Genomic DNA, 8,260 nt, shown 5'->3' with positions numbered 1-8,260 from the left:
TGCCTGAGTACACACCTCTGCTTGGTCCTGGTCCAAAAGATAAGCTACTACTCAACACTTCCTCTGAGAAGTCAAAGCTTCTCCTAAATAATGACTATGCAGGGGGTGATTTCCACATGTTTTCCACCCCAAGCAATCCGTGCTTTTTCATATAGCCAGACAGAGGCGAGGGTCTGTTCCTTACATTGGAAGTGACTTGGGGGGAGGGGGTCTTAGGTTGTGGACAAATGTGGAAATGGTTACATTTTAATTGTACATGTTATGATTCATCCTGAACTTATTTGGATTTATGCTGTGGCAGAAGCAGATATACAGTTAAAAAACAGTACTAGCTGGTGGCTCCAAAATGCACATGTTTATTAACACACAAAATGTCACATAAACCTTAATTCACAGCACTGCAAGTCTTTTGGCTTCCTACATCACAACTGTGTGATTTTTTTTAACACTTATTAACCGCACTAAATAGAAGAGATTCAAAAATTCTGGTAAAAATTTATTTAAAAATAATAAATGATATACTGTTGATTCCACAAATCAAAAACACCAGTTTAGCCACCCCTACTCTCATATGACCCTACGATCTGTGGTGCATTCAGTGTGCAGAAAAGCCTTGCTACAAACCACAGGAGAACATCATTCAGGATGATCAGACTCTGTGTAATTTTGGCTCATTTCAGCAAATTATGTAAGTGCAACAGAGAATGCTTGTTGTAAGCCATTTTTACATTTGTCATAATAATATAACTTTTTGTAATAATCATTGTATTGGCTAAACAATCTTTTAAATGAATGTGCTTGAATGTGACAAAGAACATATGTTCCTTTAACAGTATTATGACTGTATTTTAAAAGCTTCTGTGTGGGTTAAATATGTAGGCAATTACTAATATTTTTCTTTTTTTTCAGATTTGGCATTAAGCAATACGGTTGTTCAGCCTAGTCCACTCTTGACAGTTGAAGCCGGAGACAATGTGACTTTGGAATGTTCATTTCCCAAAGACGAGGCTCATTCTGTGTTTTGGTTTAAGTTAATTATCAGCCAGAGACCTCTTCTAATAGCATCAACTTTCAAATTTGCGTCAGAGGCAACATTTCACAACAACTTTAAGCCAACACGCTACAAAGTGAAAATATATGAGGAAATCAATCATTTTATAATCTTAAAGACAGAACCATCGGATTCAGGGATGTATTACTGTGGAACGAGAAGAGATTACTTAATTCTGTTTGGAGCTGGAACTTTTCTTACAATAAAGGGTAAATCTTACATCATAATCAAATTTGTAGATGCTGTTTAAGCATCTTTGGTGGAAAATCAGTACACAAATTCTACACTGAACATCAAGTTACATCAGTTGATATTATTCCAATGCTTTATTGAACACATTTGTTCATTAGGTTCCAGAAAACAACACAGATACAGTAAAGTAGAGCAGTATCCTGTGTCTGACCCAGTCCAGCCGGGAGACTCTGTGACCCTGCAGTGTACAACAGAGAGTGAGAACTGTGCAGGAGAACACAGTGTTTACTGGTTCAGACATGGATCAGGAGAATCCCTTCCAGGAGTCATTTACAGCCATGGAAACAGGAGTGATGAGTGTGAGAAGAGCCCTGAGGCTGGATCTCCTACACGGAGCTGTGTCTACAGCCTCCCCAAGAGGAACCTCAGCCTCTCTGATGCTGGGACTTACTACTGCGCTGTGGCCATGTGTGGGGAGATGCTGTTTGGCAATGGGACAAAGGTTCACATAGAAGGTAAGTTTTTAAAACTTTTTTTTTTTTTGCTCCATTATTATTATGGAACAACTGATATATGTGATGTGTGTGTATATATGTATATCAATGTGTATTTAACAATATTTAAGCTTTACCATTTTTACATCTAACAGTTCTTGGTATTTTTTTCTGTTTTTTCATATTGTAAACACTGATATTACAAACAATGTTGTAAAATCAGTTGCACTTTTGCATTTTTATTCCTCATATAGTTTTTCATTTTGTTTGTTGGAGATTCTGTTACTTGCAACATTTCCTCATATTGCAGTTGCACATAAGCACAGATATTGATCTCTTTAAGCTTAATCAGCAGCAGTAATAGTGAAGGAAAAGATATTAATGAAGATTAGAATTATTACAGCGTTAGTTCATACATGAGTCTATGTTTCGGATTTTGTTTCAGTTGAGATATTTATACATCCCTTTTTCACTTATCCTACTTTGACCTACAGGGTATTTATGATATAAGAAAAATAATTCAGCTTTCGCCAGCTACTTATTCTTTTCTACTAGCTAACAATGAAGCTAGTTGAACATTGAACTAACACTGAACAGGAAACAAAGAACAAAATTGTAAAAAAAAAAATGACACATTAGTGTACCTCAAAAAGATTTAAAATGCCCTTGTGTCAATCAGAAGAGTAATGGAGGTCTCTTTGCCATCTAACCAAAACAATTGTGGGAGATATTGTGTAATGTCTACACCTGGTAATCTGTGAGAGCATTTTATATGAATAAATATCAATTAAACTATTTAATTTCATACAGGATCTTTATCTGCGAGTCCAGTAATCATTGGCCTGGGAACTGCACTACTTTTGTGCGTGACAATAATGGTTATACTTGTGAGTACCAGAAATAAGACGACATGCTGTAAGCATTGTGCAGGTAGGCTGTGTTGCTATTTTGATATGATGATGATGATGATGATGTATAAGCGATCGTTTTAAGGAGCAAATGAGAAATACTAGTGTGAAAATCAAGGGGTTAGAATGGTGCAGAGGTTAGTACTGCTGCCCCACACCTTGGGGACCAGGGTTCAAGCCCCCACCATGGGTCCGTGTGTGTGGAGTTTGCATGTTCTCCCTGTCTCATTATAGGGTTCCCTCTGGGAACTTCAGTTTCCCTCACCACAGTCCAAAAACATGCTGAGATTAATTGGAGTTGCCAAACTGCCCATAGCTGTGAGAGTGCACTGCAATGGGTTGGTGCCCCATCCTGGGTTGTTCCCTGTCTTGCGCACTGCAATGGCTTGGTGCCCCATCCTGGGTTGTTCCCTGTCTTGCGCACTGCAATGGCTTGGTGCCCCATCCTGGGTTGTTCCCTGTCTTGCGCACTGCAATGGCTTGGTGCCCCATCCTGGGTTGTTCCCTGTCTTGCGCACTGCAATGGGTTGGTGCCCCATCCTGGGTTGTTCCCTGTCTTGCACCCTTAACTTATTCTTCATGGCTCCAGACTCCCCTGCAACTACAGAAAATGGATGTATTAAATGAGTATGTCTAATCATCTTGTTGATCATATTACATATTTAGTTTATCCATCCATTTTTCACTTATCCTACTTAGGGCTGCAGGGTATTTATGGTATAGTGTATGATCAAATATAGAAAATAAAGAAATAATATTATAGAAAAACCATGAAAGATCATTTAAAACTGCTTTTCTATTTTTTTCTTCTGTGTATTTTAAAAGCACGTGTCTCTGAGGAAGATAATCTTAATTCCCCCAAGACAAAAGAAAGAAACAAGCAGGTAAAAGTATAATTTTAAAATGTGTTAGACATTAACATTCATGTATTAAACATTTCATTGGATCTGATTTCTTCATTTCCCATCCCCCCCCAGGAACATGACGCAGAGATGCTGAATTACACTGCCTTGCACTTTAATGAGGAGAAGTCAAAAACTCAAAGAATGAAGAGAGAGCAGAGTCTGTACTCTGATGTGCGGTTAACAGAATGAGAATGAGACTAACATTAGCCTGATGCATATGTTTGATGCTTTTTGTCTAAGGTATGGCTCAATATTGCAGGTTAACCTTTTTGGGGTTTAAAAGGAGGCAGGTTATGCTTGTGTTTAATTCAGTATATTTTACAATATCATTCTCTGTGGACATTCTCTTAGACAGCTGGTTTATGATTAATAAAGTTGTTTAGTGTGCCTACTGATCAATCTTTCAATAACTTCAAATACAGACACCCCTCTATTTACAAACTTTCAACTTACGAACTTTCAGACATACGAACGAAGAGGACTGTAAGTCCAAATTGTGTTCCTTGGGTTTTTGTTTCCTGTCCGCAACATCAATTCTTTTTTTTCTGTGCGCCAATTCCGCCTAGTACGACTTCTGGCCGCTACTCCCATTGCACCAGCAGCGTAGTGTGCGTACTCCCAGCATCCTAGTTCTTTGTACTTGCGTATACCCTTAAAATGATGTTGAATAACGACTTACGAACATTTCAAGTTACGAACAGCTGTTCGGAACATATCTCATTCATAAGTAGTACTGTTTTATAAGCCCATCTTAATGACGGTAAAACATGGATAAAGGATAGAAAATGTGAAATTGTACAATTTATACTAAATAAGTAATTGTTGGGCAGAGAGAAATAATTCATAATAAATTGGTTTCCAGAAGAACCATACTGAACTGTACACTAAATATACAAACCACTGCATGTATTCTAGATAAAGCTAGTTTTATACTCGTATTTTCTGAGTTGTAGTAATACTAGCTACACTGGGCTGGATAGGGAAAAGAGTCATGTTGATATGGGGATGGACGTTATGTGTAGGTGAGTATGGAGATGGGTTTAATAAAAGCAGAAGGATGGAGGATGAACTTAAAAATTAACCTGTTTGTACATAAACACTTCATTACATTCCTCTACCAGCAAACCAACACACCATAGACCTCACAGAACTAATCAAGTACTGCAATTTGAGAAACCTGTGGTCAATTCCACCAGTGGTACTCAATATGCAATGTTAGCACTGCTGTGAGTTATGGTCAGAGTGGAGGGTGAAGCACCGGACAGCACATATCATGATGCTGAATAGTCCATGGCTTATCTTGCTTTTTTCGATATGGCCTACACAGGTTTAACATAGTTTAAGCAACATGAGGACAAAGAATCGATCCTTTGATCTGTAAAACAAAGTGGCCAATGAATCCCCTTATTGCAGAAATCTATATAAAAATTATTTGTCTTCACTTGCCTCAATTTTGCCCTCTTTTGGCTCTCAATTAATTCAGTATCAAATACATGTGAGCCATACCCATGCCTATATGGTAATTCTGGCTTTGAATAAGCAACCAACTCTTTGATTACTTCTCCATTGTCAATAAAGAACTGAATAGATTCATCAGATCTAGGCACCACAATGATGGAGTTTCTCTATTCTCTGACAGACTCTTCCATTATCCCATGTCTAGTGGTTAGTTCTTTTTTCAACAATAACTAAACGTGATGTAGGCCTCTACAACTGACATAAATGTTTGCTTTCTGCTATCTGTTGTCATGTAAAGTTGCTGGAGAGGATCACCCATCCAGAGAAACATTTCATAAATGAACATCAAGTCTTTTGTTTCATACCAATATTAACTCAATATGCTTCATTATAAAGCATTTCCAGAAATCAGTCCATCACTGGACTGAAATTATAAATGGAAATTTTTTGCTTCAGAAAGTTCACAAAAATAAAATTTACTAATTGACTTAAAATATAAACCTGGAAGTTCTGTGTTACGCACAGTCACTATTCATGGTAATATAGTCATATAAGTGAATTTGTTTTTTGCACAAGTATGGGTTTTTCTATGTATGTGAAACTATGCCAGTATGTGTGCAGCCTAAAGCCAAGATCTAGTTGTGGCTGATCAAGTGCATTAATCTGTGGTTCGTTAATCACAACAAATAAACCAGACAAATGGTATTACTTTGCCCACAGTCTTGACATACTGTATGTAGTAAGGGTTTCTACAATACAGTGATTCAGAGAGGCTTACCCATGGGCAAAGAAGTAATATAATATAGTAATATAGTTAATATGTTGTAATATAGTAATTGTTTGTCAGAATGTCACATTTCAACTTATTATGCACATAGATTTAAGTCTATGTTCTATGTTTCTTCCGGGTCAAAATGAATTAAATCTGTTGTGGGCAAAAAGGCTCAGGAGATGGAGGTTTAGAAAAATCCCCACTGGGGCATGTTTTATTAGACCACCAGTAAACACAAATTAAACACAAAACACAGATCACAAATACAAATTATGGTGCTTACAGTCAAACAATAAATACAATTACAACTATTACAATAAATACATAGGCATGTACTGTGTAGTGCAATGTACATATAACTCAGATATTGCAAAGGAGTGAATATGAGAAAGGGGTAGATAACTGGGCAGTCCTATGTACCAGGTTTTAGTGCAAAAAAAACTGGGACATGGGACGTTTCAGACATCCTCAAGTTTCTTCTGTAGCAAACCTCGACTAAAAAGGAACCCCAGGCAGCAGGCCTCCTTGAGCCTTGTTGAGTCTAGTACCCAAACAAGGTGCTCCTCCCAGCAATCAGCATGAATGTTGTCTAGGTAGGCTGCTGCATACTCTTGCTGGAGGCAAAGTACAGTATGATGTCCATGAGTTGTTTGAGGCATGTTGGCACCCGATCATTCATAAAAAGGGAGAACCCAGTACTGCCAATGACCTCTGGTTGTGCTGAAGGCCATCTTCTCCCTGGCGACTGGACTGAGGGGCATCTGCAAATAACCTTTTGTCTAAAGTAGATATGAAGCACCAAGATGTTTTACCAGCTCATCCATGGGGAAGATATGGGGCAGAAATTGAGTTGTGTTACCTTGTTCAGCCAGCTGAAGTCATTGCAGAATTACAGGGTGCTGTCTGGCTTAAGGACCATCACAATGGAGCTGAAGCAAGGGCTTTGAGACTCCTCAATCACGACTATCTGCCGCTTTTCCACCTCGTCCCCCAACGCCCAGCACTGTCCCTCTAGGATTTGGTATGACCTTGAGCAGAGTTGTGATGTGGTGTTGGATGAGGATGTCCAGCCTGGATGGCCAAGAAACACATTTCAGTAGCCATCAACAATCTCCCGCAGATCCTGGTGTGGAGGGTTCTGAGGTCCTCTCTGGAACAGACTTTGTCAGGAGGCCCTGGACATCCACTTTTTATATTTATATTATTTTATAAAGCTGGAAACCATAGACAACCTGGAAACCACTCATGGGAAGGCCATTGCCTGAACCAGTAGCTGTAGCCCCTTATTAGTGCCTTTCTCTATTTTATTATTCCCCCTATCCTTAAATAAATGTAGGCCCATCCAGAGCCAGGTGCACATTCATGTCTCCTGAACATCTCCTTGCCCACCACACTGGTAGAGGGTGTAGGTCAGGGTTCTTCAACTCTGGACCTTGACTCCAAATCCAGGCCGTGTTTTCAGTTCTCCCAGGTAGTTGTTTAATAATTACTGATTCTGATTGGTCAGAGGCTTCACACCTGACTGACAGGTAAAGGAAGGCTGGAAAACCAGCAGTGCTCAGACCTCGAGGACCGTGAGTTGAATAACCTTGGTGTAGGTGCTGCTGAAATGCAAAATCTTACCCATGAATGGGACCAAAATGGGGTCTGGTTATTTGATATGCTGACAGCAGCTTGTCCAGCTATCCCATCAATAGGACCAAGATACCATTATAGCACAGGGGGGAGATCAGAAATCCTGACCCACCACCCACCTGCTCCTTACAAAGCTCACTGCTGAGGATGACGCCAAGATGTACCTCCCAACATCTGAGGGAACTGCCAAAAAGGGAATGGTAGCTGTGGCCGGGCTGAGCTCAAGTATTAGCCCCTTTTTTGTCGGGGGAGGGTCAGGGAGCCTATAAGTGATCAGAACATCAGAAGAGTACAATGGCTTGAAGTTTGAAGTTGAGTTTTGGCATGATCTGGTCTCTTCTACAACTGGAGTCATTGCCATGGTATTGTACTGAAAAACATGTATCCCCTGAACTACAGAGTCTGGAAACCTGGCCTCCATTTCTCAGAGCCAGTTTACCATTTCAATCAGCTGGAACAATCCCACTTACTAGCTCTCTGCACAGTGCTTTCAGAATAAGTCCACACGGAAAAGGACCAGCATCAGGATCTGTGGTGGATCATTGACAGCTACCAGGATGTACACTGCAGCCCCCCAGGCTATACCCACCTCATTTATACCTATTGAGCACTTTATTAGGAACACTAAACTAATACTCATGGGTAGCATCTCCCTTTGCTCTCAGAACAGCCTTCATCATGGCATGGATTGAAAACAGTACTTTGATGTTCTACTCCATGCGGACAAGATTGCATTACGGAATATCTACAGATTTATTATATTTGTCATCGATTGGTATTAACAGCCCAAGGTGTGCTAAGAAAACATTCTTTACACCATTACACCATTATCAGTCTGGACCGTT

At 39.6% G+C, this 8,260-nt stretch overlaps 1 long non-coding RNA gene across 1 annotated transcript; it reads left to right on the top strand.

The window, feature by feature from the left end:
* Nucleotides 1-581: 581 nt before the first annotated feature.
* LOC111838974 (uncharacterized) lies at nt 582-1,536 on the top strand. The gene is made up of 3 exons (XR_011993417.1): nt 582-688; nt 910-1,260; nt 1,402-1,536. It is a non-coding gene; the product is annotated as an uncharacterized lncRNA (long non-coding RNA).
* Nucleotides 1,537-8,260: the final 6,724 nt, after the last annotated feature.

Source organism: Paramormyrops kingsleyae, chromosome 10 (genome assembly GCF_048594095.1).
Source record: "Paramormyrops kingsleyae isolate MSU_618 chromosome 10, PKINGS_0.4, whole genome shotgun sequence".
NCBI classification, from domain to species: Eukaryota; Metazoa; Chordata; class Actinopteri; order Osteoglossiformes; family Mormyridae; genus Paramormyrops; species Paramormyrops kingsleyae.
The sequence above is the reverse complement of the archived record's forward strand: the minus strand, read 5'-3'. Positions and strand labels throughout refer to the sequence as shown.